Here is a 15634-nt window from a genome sequence, read left to right as displayed (position 1 = left end):
ATACTACTCTGCAGTAAAAAGGAAAGAGCTGTAGATACACACCACAACCTGGAGGAATCTCCAGAGAATTATGCTGAGTGTAAAAGCCCATCCTGATAGGTTACACACTGTGTGATTCCATGTGTATAACATCCTTGAAATGACCAAATTATAGAAATGAACAGGTTCACGGTTGCCGGGGTTAGTCACAGGGGTTGGGACAGGAGGAAAGTAGGTGTGTTTATAAAAGTCACTGTGACAGATCCTTGTGATGATGGGAATGTTCTTTATCTTGATTGTGTCAAGGTCAATATCCAGGTTGTGACATTATAGTATAGTTTTACAAAATTTTACTCTTGGAAGAAACTGAGAAAAGGATTTATGGCGTACTGCTGTATTATTTCTTATGACTGCGTGTTAATCCAAAATTATATCAAAACAAAAGCTTAAGTAAAAAACACAAAACAACAAAACATAGAGTGGGTCTAATAAAAAGAAAAAAGTGCTTACCCTGGGTTAGATGCTGGATATGGGTACGAAGTGTACAGCAGTCAGCAGCAGCAGGAATACTTTTTAGTATATGCTTTTCTCTTATACTTACAGGAAAATACACAAATCATGAGTTTCTGTCTTGATGACTTACCACAAAATGGACCCACTCATGTAACTACCACTCAGATTAAGAACTAGGATGTGACCAGACCCCAGAAACTGCCTTCCTGCCCTTCCTTTCACTACCACTGCCATCATTCCAGAGGTAACCACTGAGTTTAAGCACTGTAGATGAGTTTTGCCTGTTTTCAAATGTTATAAAAATGGAATCATACAGAAATCATTCTTTGGTGTCGGGCTGTTATAACTCAACATTACATTTATGAAATTCATGGATGATGGTGCATGTAGCAAAACTTTGTTCATTTTTATTGCTATATAGTATCCTATTGTGTAAACTACAATTTATCCATTCTACTCTTTATGGACATTTGTCTTTTTTCCCCAAATTTTAACCATTGTGAACAATGTTGCCATGAAAATTCTGATTTTCTGTGACTTTCGGTGCACATAGGTACAAATTTTCTCGCGTTAATAAATGAAAATGAAATTGCATTTCTTATACGCCAAGTCTAGTGCTGATGAACTCCCTCAGCTTTATTTCTCCTTCCGTTTGGAAGCACTGTTTCGCTGCACGTAGTATTCGTGGTTAGCAGTTTTTTCTTTCGGTACAGAGTCAGACTTTTGGACACATGCTCAGCTCTTCTCTTTGCCCCAAGGAGAGGCCTTGGAGCTGTCTCAGCCTCTGTCAGCTGGACGGTAGGTCCTCTGGAGCAGCAGCGAGCCATCCAGCTCTCTTGCTGTTCAGCAGCCCCGAGGCATCTAGAGAATATCAGGTCCCATCAGTGCTCTGAGACAGGAGACAGACGCCGGTCCTTCAGGCAGCCCCCAGAAAAGAGGGAAGGTTGGACATATGTTCCAACTTTTTCCCTCACCAGGGAGAAGCTTGGAATTAGGGTTTTCTCCTGCTCCTCCATGCGGAGGCAGCGAAGGATCTGTGGTGATTGAGTGCTCCAAACCGTAGCTTTTGCTCTCAGTGGCCACCAATATGACAGTCTTTCCTGTCAGCACTTAGATGAAGACAAGACAGAAACCAGTCCCTCAGGTAGCCCCCCGACAAGTCTGAATGTTAGACATATGTTTCAGTCTTGTCTTTGCCTCCCCAAGGAGAAGCTAGGAGCTAGGAGTTTTCTCCTGATTGTGCCATGTTGAGTAGGGGGAGGAATTATGGTGAGTGAGTGCCGTGAATTTTCCTACGGGCTTTGATGTGGCTGGTGTTGTGCTCACCTAGGGTACAGGAGTCTCTTAATTGGTTTCTAGGTTTCTCACAAAGGGAATCAGCCCACGTATTCTTGTTGAGATGATGTCTCCATGGGGCTTCCTATTCTGCCATCTTGCTCTGGACTTTCTATTGTTGCATTGGTTTCTTTGTCTATTTTTGTAACAATACATCACTGTCTTAACTAACGTAGCTTTACATCCAGTAGGGGAAGTTTTCTAATTTGTTTTCTTTCTAGAGGTCTTAGCTATTATTGGTCTTTTTTATTTCCGTATAAAGTTTGTTAGCCAGTCTCCACATGCACACATCTGCTGAGATTTTGTTTGGAATTTCATTGATTCTATAGTTCAACCATGGAAACTGACATTTGCAATATTAGCTTACAATATGTGAACGTGCTACATCTCACTATTTACTTAGTCTTCTTTAATTTCTCTTCATGAGATTTTGTATTTCATTAGGTTTCTATGAAATCATAGTTTTTATTAGATTTATTCCAAGCTGTTAGGTGTTTTTAAAATTATTATAAATGTTCTTTACATTTAAATTTTTAAAATTGAAATTCTATTTATTTGTTCCTAGTACTTAGACATAAAACAGATTTTGAATATTATGATCATTCTGAATTGATGTATTAGTTCCAATAGTTTATCTGTAGAGTCTTTGGGAATTATTTACTTATTTATCACATCATCTGGAAAATGACAGTTTAAAGGCTTTTTTCCAACCTTTTTCTTGCCTTGCCTTATTGCAATAGCTAGGACAGTGATGACTAGAAGTGGTGACAGCAGACATCCATTTCTTGTCCTCATTCTTAGAGGTAAAGTTCTCAGTAATTTACCATTCACTATGATGTTTGCAGTAGGATTTACAGATACCTTTTTACACAATAAGCTGTTCCCATCTATTTCTAGTATGGTAGGACTTTTTATCATGAATAGATGCTAAATTTAATAAAATTGTTTTCCTGCATCTATTGAGATAATCATGTGATTTTTCTAATTTAATCTTTTGATGTAGTAAATTACATTGATTTTTAAATGTTAAATCAGTGTTATATTACTGGAATAAACCAAATTTGATCTTGATATATTGTACTTTTCCTATATCTTTGTACTTTGCTAATATTTTATATCTTGAATCCTTATCTTAAGGTCTGCTTCTGGGAAAACCTACTATAACACAAAGAGTGTACACTTTAGGATGAATTCAGCTTCAAGTCATGAAAAACTTACCCATGCTTAAGCAAATAGTAGTTTACTTTTCTCATGTAACAAAAATTATAGTGCTTAAAGTTGATAGACTTGATTCACTTGGTTAGTGATGCTCTCAGGAACCTAATTTCTTTTTAATTTTCTTCTCCACCATCTTCATTATTGCCTTTTTGTCTTCATGGTTATTGCCTCGTGCTGTAACTTGTTTCCTCACAATCCCAAACTTTCTAAGGAAAGGAAAAGGCAGGGTAAGGCTTTCCCCAAATGAGGCTATTTATATATGAGGAAGGGAAGCTCCTGAGCATGTGTCCTATGATGTCTCTTTGGCCAGAACATGGTCACACTCAGGTGCCAAAGAAATGATCACTGGCCATTGACTCTTACCTATTTCTCTTGACTGACCCATTTCTCTTATCTGACCTAACTCTCTTGTCTTTTCTGATGTATTTCTCTTGTTTTGCTGAGAAGTGCAGGTGCTCCTTTCTCTAAGGTCCTTGAGGTTGTTGGTTTCATCTATGTTCCAGGAAGGAGGCATAAACACCAACCGCCCTGAACCAGTCTGAAACCCCACGAAAGAGTGACCCCTGTGCAGTTGGGCAGAGAAATGTACAAGGGTAACCTTTGCTTCATTAACATAGTGAACTCTCTGCCCAGGGGGGAGCTATAGCACAATTTTAGGGACAAGTAGGTGTGAACAGCAACTACTCCTGCACCAGCTCTACCCTGCCTCTACATGCCAAGGCAGAGCTCTTCTTTTGGATGTTCGTTTCCCACCCAAACTTCCCCTGCGAGTATTCATTCCCTACCTCAAATAAAAGGCACCTGCTTCTCCTTGCTCAGGGAGCCACAGCTTTGTGAAATTATTCTCTGTGGTCTGTACTGCAAATAAAATTTTATTTTGTGTGACAACTACTTTTGGTGAAGGCTTTGATTTTTAACTCACCAAGAAGTGGACTCACTCTAGTCAGGTAACAAAATCACTGGTAAAGTAGAGTGGAATTCCTATGACTGGATTAGTTCAGTCATGATTCATCACCTAGGGTCAGAGAGGAACCTTCTTTGCCTTGAAATCAAGAGATCTATATCTGCTACAAAGTCTGTGTCCTATTAGCCAGGAAAAACATAGGGGAATCATATCTACCACAAATAGTTCAAGAAAGAATAATTTTATATGGCTCTCACTTATGAATATAGATGCAAAAATTCTCACCCAAATGTTAGTAAGTCAAATCTAGCAACTAAAAAGAAAATGATGATGTAGTTGAGCTTATTTCAGAAAAATGTAAGTCAATTCTGCAACAAGACATTACTACAAAGCCCAAGAAATGAGACAGGATGGTGCAGAAATGTGTAAATAGATCAATGGAACAGAATTGAGTTCCCCAAACAAGTCTATGTTTACATGGGAACCTGATATATGTAGAAATGGACCTGATGGAAAAGGATGATTTCTTTATTAGGAGATAGTGGGAAAACAGGCCACTATGTGAAGAAAAATAAAGTTAATTCTCAAAAATATATTTTAGATTAATTATAGGCTTAAGAACGAAAGGTAAAACTATAAAGCAAATAAAAATACTTCAGAAAATATCTCCATGATTCTGAGTTGTGGAAGATTTATTAAATAGGACCTCAAAAGTACAAAGCATAAGATAAAAAAAAAGATGAATTTGACTACATAAAAAGTTATAAATTTCTTGGTTTACCATCAATAAAGTCAATAAACAGGGAATAGGCTGGGAGAAGTTATCTGAGAAGTCAAAAACTGACAGGGGTTAATATCTAGAATATTTAAGAAATGCTAATAAGTAATAGGAAACCAACAGAAAAATGGGTAAGGCATAGACTACAGACCCAAAGAGCTAATCTAAGAACAATCTGGAGATATTTAGTTTAATGTAGTATGCAAAAGCTCCATGACCCATCCATTTCGCTCCTGTGGAACCTGGGCTCTGGTCCCTAAGGAGGCAGGGGTTGAATGTTTGATTAAGAATTGTTTGTGGAGCAAGACACTGTAAACAACCTAGGTATCTGTCTCTAGAAGAGTAGATAAGTGCAATGTTGTGGACATTCACAGAGGTAACGAATTAGAGATAGAGTTATGTGGAGATATCTTTCAAACAGTGTTGAGAGAAAAAGTAAGATCTATAACATGATTCACTTAGGTAAATTTGAAATATAAACACGCAACAAAAGAGTACCATATTTCAAACATATCTACATGTCCAAGGAAAATGCTAAACACATCAGAGTAATTTCCTACGGATGGAGGAGTGGATTGGGAGTGGAGATTGAGGATAAGGAAGAAAAATAAAATAAAACAAGATAGAGGCCTTGCACAGATGGTTGATGACTGTGTCATAAACTCAGAAGTATGACCAATTCAGTTCTCTGCCTTTTAGGTTTTATGGTTTCTAGTTAAGTCCTACGAAGCTTCTACCTTGCATTCTAGCTCCTAGTTAAGCATGGCTACTGTTTTAAATACTTGTTGCCAAGAGATTTTCTTGTAATTATTTAATTTGTAGAAGCCACTATATCCCTATATATATATATATATATATAGCCACTATATCCCACTATATACTAATAATTAGAAAAAGCCACTGTGAACAAATGTGTATTTTCTTCCAAAGTCATGCTTTTAAACTATCAATGGGCATATGTTTCTTTTCTATTCTGTCTCAAAGGCTTTGGTCTCTGGAAAACCACAGTCAACTTCATCTGTAATCTTACTCAATGTAAGTTCCACTTTGCTCTCTGCTTCCTTACTCCTTTGTATCAACAACAAACGTTAAAATTTTAAAACTCTTCTGGGATAATGATCATGTTTTCACTATTTTTTCCATTTCTCATGAGAATGAAGTTTGGAAAGAAGTTTGGAAGAATTATACCTTGGTCGGAAGACATTTTCTAACTGAAGATTTGTTTGGTGACCACACTGCATTCATTCAATAGTAAGTTTGAATTCATTCTGAAGCATAGGAATGAGAAGATTTTTCATGTAAACTCTCCTCTTGAATTACTAGGGAAAATTCTCCGTCCCTTATATAAACCAAGTTTATTCTCTTCCGGATGAAATCCTGATTTAATGTTTAGTAATTCATTGCTTATTGTGTGCCAAGACATGTATATTATTTGATTAATTATGAATAAGTTTGACCCGAGAAGTTCACGAAGATTCTAATGATGGTAAGACCAATTAGTTGATGCTGATTAGGACATTTCTACTCAAAATGTGGTCCGAGCCAACAGTATCACCTGGGAGATTTTCAGACCTGCGGAAACTTAGGCCCAATCATAGACCTAGTGAATCAAAACTTGCATTATAACAAGATCCCCAGGTGATTCTTAAGTACATTAAAGTTTGAGAAGCAGTGGGAATCATTCCTTGGCATCTGGACAGTGAGGTCAGGTTGAAGAAAAGCTGTTTCTAAATTAAATCTACTTTTACATGGTTATCCTTGCTTTTCTGATTAATTCCATCATTCATTCAATAAGTATTTAGTGAGTGCTTATTATATTTCAGGTTCTATATTGAGTGTATACAAAAGCAAACGAGACATGCTAAAGAATTCTTGGTTTTTTGAGTGCAAAAATAAATTCAGAAAGAAGCAGAGAAGCTGGAGTGAAATATGCTCCTGGTCCTCTGCGAAAAGTCCCCAGCTCGGCAGTCTGACAATGACCGCACAAGTTATGGAGACAATCAGGCAGAACCTGCTCATTGGCATTGACTGTCCCCTGGACACTCTCAGTAAAATAATCAGGCTGAAATCAGGCGCTGCTTGGGTGGGGGAGCTTGGTTTCCGGGCTCCCAGTCAGGCCTGGGCCAACTCCAGCTCTCCGACTCAGAGCTGACAGCTGGCAGCCAGGCCTGCCTGCTCAGCTGCAGGGATGGCTTGACGGGCAAAGAACAAGAGAAGGAACCTGGATGGTAGGTCTGGGCAGGGCAGGTCCAGTGTGGGGTGCTTTTTATAAGCCTGTATGGTCTGATTTGGGTGCTGTGAGCAAAGGTGTTCAGAATTGTGAAGAAACAGAAATGATTGAGCGGGTTCTAATTGCGAACATTGAAAAACACTGCGTCCAGACCTAGTCCCAAGGGATGGCAGGAAAAGGAAATACTATAGGCAACTTCTTTTATATTGTTTTATGACACACCCGAATAATCTTTCAGTAGAATTTTTAAAATAATGTATACATTGATTTCATAATTCTTGCTTCAGGCCTTAGAGACGAAGAATATCTAAGAGCCAGTCTTTTTTACGGTGAATGAGTCACGTAGTGAATTAGTCTAGGAAGGAGACATGAGAAATGTCTACAGCAACTACCATCTAATCCAGGTCCAAACGCCTGGATTTGTTGTTTGTTTGTTTCCTATTCAGTATCTGTTTCCACAAAGTTGGAAATAATGTTTAGAAAAAGGCAATGAAAGCAAACTCTAATTATGGGGAGGAAATCTCAGCTTTGGTGAGATGAATTTCCTTCTTCTCTTCCCACCCGTAGTACAAACAGCATCCTTAGTGTGTATGTGGTATCTGACCGCCACGTGGATGAGGAAGGAAGAAAACATTTGAAGTAACTAATTATTCATTGGGGATCATTTGTGAAATACTGCTTGCCTGTGGACATGACTTTATCATATCTTTATCGTATACATAATTTTGTTCATTCTTGGATAAATTATTTAGTATTTGTGAGATTCCGCTTCCTTACCTATAAAATGAAGATAATTAGACTACATCAAGATTAAATAAGATGTTTATTTCATTTAATTAAGGCAGTGACTGGCACATGGCAAGCACTCAATAAATTCTAGCTATTATGGTAGGGTCAAAATTTGCACCTAATGACTGATATGTTTAAAACAATTAATTCTGTTTTCTACAGTTAAATCATCTTTGTCCTTGAGTCTCCCAGTCTGCCTTAACCAGACAACTTATTCTTTCTTATTTAGGTATTTTAAGTCCAATCTGTGACTTTTTAGCTAAATTTAAGTATTGTTATAATCACTGTCCAACTTCCATCTTGCTACATTTAGGTACATTCTCAGTCTTTCATGTTTTCTTTATGCCTCCTCTTTGTCCTTCTCTATTATTCAGGGCTGATCTATTTTCGCAGGAGAGGTTATGTATTATTCTGGCATCGGGAAAGTAATATATGGGCTTGTTGGCCTCTGCTTGAGGTTTCTTGTCCCACTTGGACTTTGGGCATCAGTCTCTGTCACTGTGGTTCCTGCAGTGATGTTTCTTGGTGTACCTGTTCTCCGAACTTCCTGACCTAGCAGCCACTGAGCTGTGGCTGGTCCAACTGACCTTGCAGTGGCATGTTGGCAATTGGCTTTTACCTCTGACTGCAAAAGCTCTCACCTCTGCAACTGTCTCCTCTTGACCTTCCATCTACCTGCCACCTCTCAACCCCCATATTACTTCTGTCTTCCTAATGGAGTGGAGGGGCAAGAATCTTGATTGCTCTTTCTATATCACTCTAGAGTAGAACCTACACAGTTGTCTTTATGCCCACCTTCCCTCAGTTATTGCTACTCTAACTCTCTCTTGTTGAATATAGGACTTTTCTGAGAGGCATGCTGTCTTCCTAGGATAGGAGAGGATGGCATCAGCCCCGATACATACCAGTTCATGTCTAAACTGTTTGGCTATTTCTCCTTCTCTCTACAGGTTTTTGTTTTTGTTTTTATGTTCTGAGTAGTGAGTCAGCAACCTTGAGTCTGGACACTTTGTGACTTGCCCTCAGCTCAGTCCTCCTCTCCTGCTCCCAGGAAAGGCTTATTGAGTCCTGTGGCGCAGGAAATTCTTTATTTCATACCCCTATCCTTCCTTTCCTATGGTTCATTGTAAAAGTTCTATGCTACAGTTGTCCAGGCTTAGATCCTAACGTATAAAGTTTTGAGTTTCTTAGAAAAATGTTTTTGTCTCTTAACTCGCTTGACTATTGCAAATCAAAGAAAGAATAAAAGGAAAAAGATGTGAAGAGGGGAAGGGTTTTAGTAGCTAATTTAAGCAGAAAGTAATTAGGTGCTTACAAAATAGTTGGAGGGTCAGAAACAAGCTCTTGACTGAGGTTCCAGGAATAAATGAGGACAAAATCAGGCACTGCCCGTAAAGGTAGCCGATCTCCACCACTATGGGGAATCTGCCATGCAAATATTTGTTTCAGGATTATACCACCTCAGACATGATCCAAACCATGTAAATGGATGCTCTGGCCCTGCTTCTTGGCATTAACAATGCTAAGGACCAGACACTGGGTCCTTTATTACTCCTGCTACAGAAAAATAGAAACCTTCCATGGCCGTGCTCGTTAACATAAAGAAGCACAAGACTACCGCCCATCACCCTCCAAAATCACATGCAGTGCATCTACTTGGTGGGGACCAGGGCATGGATGGAACCCAAGGTACACCGGGCCTGGGGAATCCTTGTCTTTCCTTCCTCTAATAGTCAGGGAAGTCCACTTCAAGAAGGTGGGGTTGGAGCTGTGAGAGGAAATCCACACTCCTTGCCACAGGGAGGAAAGTTAAAAAGTGTATAAGCAGTACAGTGGGATAGAATTTGTATTGGAGGTCATGGATGTAGGACAGAGGAATGCTGTTGAGAGCACCTGTCATCTGTTCTCTTTTTAGATTTTTTTCTCCCTAAAAGATGACACTTATGTAAATATTCATGAATATAACTTCTTTTTTGGACTATGACAAGGAGCAAATTTCCTTCAAAGTCAAACAGTAGATGTGGCCTGGACCCCAATGAGTAACTTGTGTTTATTTGCCTCAAACAGATGTTGATTAAGTAAAGTTCGATTCCATGGGCATTTATGGGACATGTACTGTATTTAAGGCACTTTGGTAGTAATGAGGGGATTTACGTTTCTTCAGTTATTCTTATCAAACCATTAGATTCTTCAGCCAGATAAGAAACCTATGGGAAAGAAGTTGTTTACTTATCAAAATTGCAAGGAGGAGGAGGAAAAAAAATACCCTAAGCAAATAACATGCATGTAAGAGCTAACATGAAAGATTTGGCAGCTAAGAGAGCAGGCAATACGCAATTCCAAGTCTCCATTGTTGTTCTTGTTGTGTTGTGTGAACTCCATGGTGATGACTCTTGAAGTCACCCCCACAATAACCCACAGCAGAAAGACAAAATCTTTCCATTCTCTGGCATCGACTTCACGAAACTGGAATTTTATTACCTTATTTGTGTCTCTCCTTCTCTGTCAGGGAGGAGTCAGCCAGGTTCTTTTGGGCTGCTTACATGTCTAAATCACTTTGTGTTTTAGCACTTAGGAAAAGCATCCTTTTTCTTCCTGAAACCCTGACCCTGTAACGCATTTACCCTACAGCATAGTCTTTCTTTGAGGAGGAAAGACCCTGTTTGATTTGCTGAACGAAATGGCTTGGCTGCCCTTTGCAACTTGGCGTGCAGAGGCGTATATCCTAATATTGAATTATCCAGCCTCCAGAAATGCAGACATTGTGCCTCATGGGTCTATTTGAGCACACTCATGTCGGCTCCTTTGTGGTTTTGCTACACTTAGTTTGTTCATCATCACAGTGTGGGAATGGGAGCTGGGTAACAGTATTGCTCAGTTGCGAGAAGAGCTGAAGACTATGCAGAACAGATTTCCTAGTCTTATTTGTTCTAAGAAAACATGGGCATACCATTTTAGATATATAGTATGTACTTCTCAGTGGGCTGAGGCCCACTAACTTTGTAAATGGACGCCCTTCAGAAAGTCTGCTTTCCTACAATAAAGCGGTGCTTTATCTGCTCCAAAAATTAGTGTTCCAAAACTGATAAATACAAAATTTTTTTGTTATTTTATTAAGAACGTAATATAGTACTTAAGAGAGGAAAAATAACAAGACACATTTGTCGAAGTTCAGATTTCTCAGTCCTAAGAACTTGTACATCTTAATGAAACGGATGACGCCTGAAGCTTTCTTGCCTGTTACAGAATTTTGCAACCTGGTTCTGTCTTCTTGATTTGTCATGTGAGTTATTTTGGTGTGTGTAAATTCCATAGAGAGCAAAGTTCTACCATATAGAGGGGATTCTCTGGCTTTATAATTGCTTACTGATTATGTATTGTAGAAATCCTGGGAATGGATAACAAAGGCTTTTTTTTTTTGCTCCTTTTTCCTTGTTACTTGTAATGCTGCTTTTCTGATGTTCGAATTTCATGTTAGGTCTCTTTAGTGTGTTTGATATCAATACCATGCAATTCGAGACCAAAGTAAAAAGAAGTGAAGAATTGGAGCTATGATCTTGGTAATTCAAGCAGCAGAAAAATTGCTTTAACCTTTTAAAGTAGACTCGGTTTCAAGGATACGTGGCAATTTTTGGCTAGTTGTGTGCATTGCTTTTTGTCCCTTTTGCTTAAATCTCTATTTTAGAAGCTGACCTGCACTCATTCTGGCTTTCTGGCATTATGCTCATGTCTAAGGAACTCTTAATAGAATAAAATTTCAAGGTATAGAGTGAAATGAAGTGTTAGAGATTGTGGATTAGAATAGCAGACTGAGTAATATGTAATTAGAATTCAGAATATCTATTAATCTCCAAGTCGAAGCAGATCTACTCAACATATGCGTGAATTCAGTTTTCAATATCTTAATGGACTGAATGTCACTTGGATGAGAAGTTTTTGCCAGGAGCCTCTGTTTTTCCACTCTAATACTGATATACTCTGAGCTATTATATGACTATTCTAAAGATTAGTCCTTAAGTGATATTTTACCTACCCAGCATTCATGTATTGATATTACACCTGAAAGCTAGCAATAGCCAAGAGTTTGATAGATAACCGATAAGTAATGACACCTTGCACTTGTCATAGGAGCATCTTTCAGATTCTCCTGTGAGCTACATACTATCACTTATAATGAGATGGCTTCTGTTTTCTAGGCTATGGTCAATTAGGAAGGTGCAGATTTCCGGTTGGTTAAAGAACTCCTGCAGGCAGATACATTGGCCACAAGGAGCTTCACAGCAAGAGAAGCCTGAAGTATTGGAGCTGTAGAGGAGGAAAGGGACAAGAACTCAAGAAGCGTGTGTATCTGGCATGGATACAGAAATTGATATTGACTGCGACTGTCTTGAATTTACCAAGAAGATGTTCAAGTATGTTTGACATCTTTTGATTAAGAACATGAAATCTATTTTGGAAAATTTGTCAACCAAATAAATTAAATAAGTAAATTAAAATCTTTTGATACACAAAGAATTATACCCTCCATCATCTGTAAAACTTGGCTTCCAGAGCAGCTGCTCCTCTTGAGGATATTGGAAACTGTAGCCCGGAGCGCGTGTTTGATCTACAAACAATGGATCATGAGACTGCTTTAGGATCACACCTGAAAAGAAGAGGAGTTTTCTATATATTCACAAACAATTAGTTAAATAGAAACCAAATCCTGCCCGCTCACCTCCCCAATTCTTTTCCTCATTTGATTAGCTAGGAGTTAATTTTCTGTAAAAGCTAAGCAAAATTATTGGGGTTTACTTTCAGTTTTATTTAAGACATTTACTCAAAACTAAAATAGCCATACCTTCAAGAGTATAAAAGGGGTGGAAAATAGCAAAAACAAATGAAGGAATGTAGATTTGAAATAATCCAAAAATTTTTTTAAAGCATTGCTTTTAATGATTATGGAGGATTAAAGCATAAAAACTTCCAGAAATTATAAAATCTAGGTCTTCAATTTAGCTGGTGAGAAAAGAAACATAACACTCAGTAGTCCTGAGCAATGAACTTCTTCCTTCCTCTGTGGCCTATTCTCTGACCAGGGGTGCCGTGAGGGGTGAATGCGAATGAGGAGAGTGGGAGAGGAGGATGCTCCAGCCAGCCAGCTGCACGGAACCCTCCATGCGGATGGATGGGGTGGAAGACGGTGTGCTTATTCTCTTATCTGTTTGGAATAAGAAAGTGGGCTGATTGTTAAACATTTTATTTACAAACAAAATTTGTAAGAACTGAAGGGTATCCCAGTTTTATTAAGTATGTGTTGTAAATTCTTCCTGAGTGAATGGCTTCATGTCCCTAAGAGAAGGATATTTGCTACCTGGGCCTCTGTACTTCTGGCCCTCCCCTCTGCTGTCTACACTGATCTGTTCCCCACTGACTTAGTTGCTGCCTTCATGCTCTCTCTCCACTTTCTGTAATTAAACGTGTTCTCAGGAAAGGGCCTGGAAGTTATTTATGCTAAAGGCTGAAATGAAAGAAATGAATAGAAATTCAGTCATCAGCCAAGAGGTAGAGGAAGGACGTGGGACTTTCTAACCACCTCATCCTCACTGTATATGATATAGACTCATACAGACCAGTCGTTTCCAAAGTGGAGGAGGCAGGAGAGAATCCCAGGAGATGCTCAAGATAATCCACATTAGAATATATACACATACACACATGCCCGGATTCATATTTTAAGTTTACATTTCTGGGTATGGTTTTATAGTATATATAATATGCTGGCGCTTAGTACATGTATGTAACATATAAATAAACATATATAGGGGGTTGTGATGGTTACTTGTATGTGTCAGCTTGACTGGGCTAAGGGATGGCCGGATAGCTAGTAGAACGTCATTTTTGGGTGTGTCTGTGAGAGTGTTTCCAGAAGGGATTAACATTTGAATTGTTAGGCTGAGTAAGGACGCTCCCTCTCACCAGTGTGAGTGAGCATCATCAATCCTGAGGGCCTGAATAGAGCAATGGGGTGGAGAAAGGATGAATTTGCTCTCTGCTGGAGCTGGGACATCCATCTTCTCCTGCCCTCAGACGCTGGCGCTCCTGGTCCTGGGCCTTCACACTTGGACTGAGACTTACACTGTTGGCCCCCCAGTTCTCGGGCCTTTGGTTTGAACTGGAACTACACCGCCAGCTTTCCTGGGCCTCCAGCTTACAGAAGGCAGATCATGGGAGGACTTTTTAGTCTCCACAGTTGAGTGGGCCAACCCCTCATAATAAATCTCTTTCTATATATCTATGTGTATCCTAGTGGTTCTGTTTCCCTGGAGAACCCTGAGAAATACAGGGGTCATGATCAACAATGATTTTTTCCTGATCAAACCATAATGTCAAATATTTTGGAGATTACTTATTTAGACAATCATCTGTACACTTGCCCATAAAGCTGTCCTTGTGTTTCAAATACTTGCTTAGTACTTACTTAATGAAACTATCCATCTTTATAATTTCTCCTTTCAGTGTTTCTGTTCCTCGACTTGGTCATGGTCACACGTGTTCTACTGTGTCAGATGGGGGATAGTCTGCAAGTGGTTCTTAGGGGAGGTCTGGGGCTTTGGTCTCTGAGGACTTCCCTTCCTTTTTTCACATCTCAGCTATGCCTTTAAGAGGATGTTAGTTCCATTTAATCCAGTATTTCCAGGAGGTTCTAAAAAATATATCGTTCATACCATAATTCCAGAAATGGAGTATATTACGTTTCAGTAAGGGTAAATGCTTTCTCATTACCCTTCTATTTTGTTCTAACATGCAGCTGAATAAATTCCTCCTTATTACTCTTTTTTCCCTTAATTCTTAGCTATTATTGTCTGTTCTTTCTTCCAGGGAAATTTAGTATTAATTTTTCCAAGTTCAAAAAGAAATTGCCATTGAGAATTTCATTATGTGGATTAGTACTCGGATTGCTAGACATTTTCAGGAGATGTCTTCCAGCCGTTTCCCCTGCTCCTAGCCAGAGAGCTACTCTGTCTCACAGAAACAACAATTTCCAAACCGTCATTTCCTCCAGCTCTGGCCTGTATGTTTATAAGATGGGGCTATGAATATTTTCATACTTATAGACAAGGTCAAAAATTTGAGGATGAGCACCCATATATGCTCTCCCTGCCTCAAACATTCTATTATGCTTGCTTTATCACATACCTACCGATTCTTCTCTCAATCTTATTTTTTTTGGTGCATTTCAAGGTAAATTGCAAATATCCGTATACTTCCTTCTAAAACCTTCAGCTTGCATGTCATTAACCAGAGTTCAATATTTGTTTACAGTTTTTTTCTTTCAGTTAATTTAGGTATTATTAAATGCACAAATCCTAAGTGTACATTTACTGAGTTTTGAAAAATGCACACTTGAACTGCTATCAAGATGTTGAACAATACACTCCTAACAAGATATTGAATATTACCATCACCCTATAAATTTTCCTTATTCTAGAGGGGGCTGTTTTTATATGTCTGATTTGCAGCATCTTGGTGCTCAAACCAACTTTACAGGTAAGTCATGCTTTTGGCTACAGGTATCAGAAAACCTGACGTCCAGTGAATATCAAGTAGAATTAAGTTTTGTCAAGTAACAGAAGTTTGCAGGGAGGCAGCTGTTGGTATTAATTCAGTGCCACAACGATGTCTCTGGAATTCTCCTGATTTTCCCTCTAAGCTTCAAGCAGCTGCTGTAACTCCTGGCATCATTTAACAATATTTATTTGTTTAACAAGTATTTATATAATACAGACAGTGTTCTTATGCTTGAGATAAAGCAGTAATCAAAAGAATTCTTATTGGGCCAGCCCTGGTGGCCTAGTGGTTAAGTTCAGCATGCCCAGGTTCATTTCCAGGTGCAGACCTGGACTGC

The 15634-nt window shown here is 38.8% G+C and overlaps 1 long non-coding RNA gene across 1 annotated transcript in view; it reads left to right on the top strand.

The window, feature by feature from the left end:
• The window catches only part of LOC139046192 (uncharacterized), a 39715-nt gene extending 25698 nt beyond the window's left edge, over positions 1-14017 (top strand). The window contains exons 6-8 of the long non-coding RNA XR_011505877.1: positions 5712-5762; positions 5881-5978; positions 11943-14017. This is a non-coding gene — a long non-coding RNA (uncharacterized lncRNA). The remainder of the gene's footprint in view (positions 1-5711; positions 5763-5880; positions 5979-11942) is intronic.
• Positions 14018-15634: the final 1617 nt, after the last annotated feature.

Source organism: Equus asinus, chromosome 9 (assembly GCF_041296235.1).
Source record: "Equus asinus isolate D_3611 breed Donkey chromosome 9, EquAss-T2T_v2, whole genome shotgun sequence".
In the NCBI taxonomy this organism is placed as follows: Eukaryota; Metazoa; Chordata; class Mammalia; order Perissodactyla; family Equidae; genus Equus; species Equus asinus.
The sequence above is the reverse complement of the archived record's forward strand: the minus strand, read 5'-3'. Positions and strand labels throughout refer to the sequence as shown.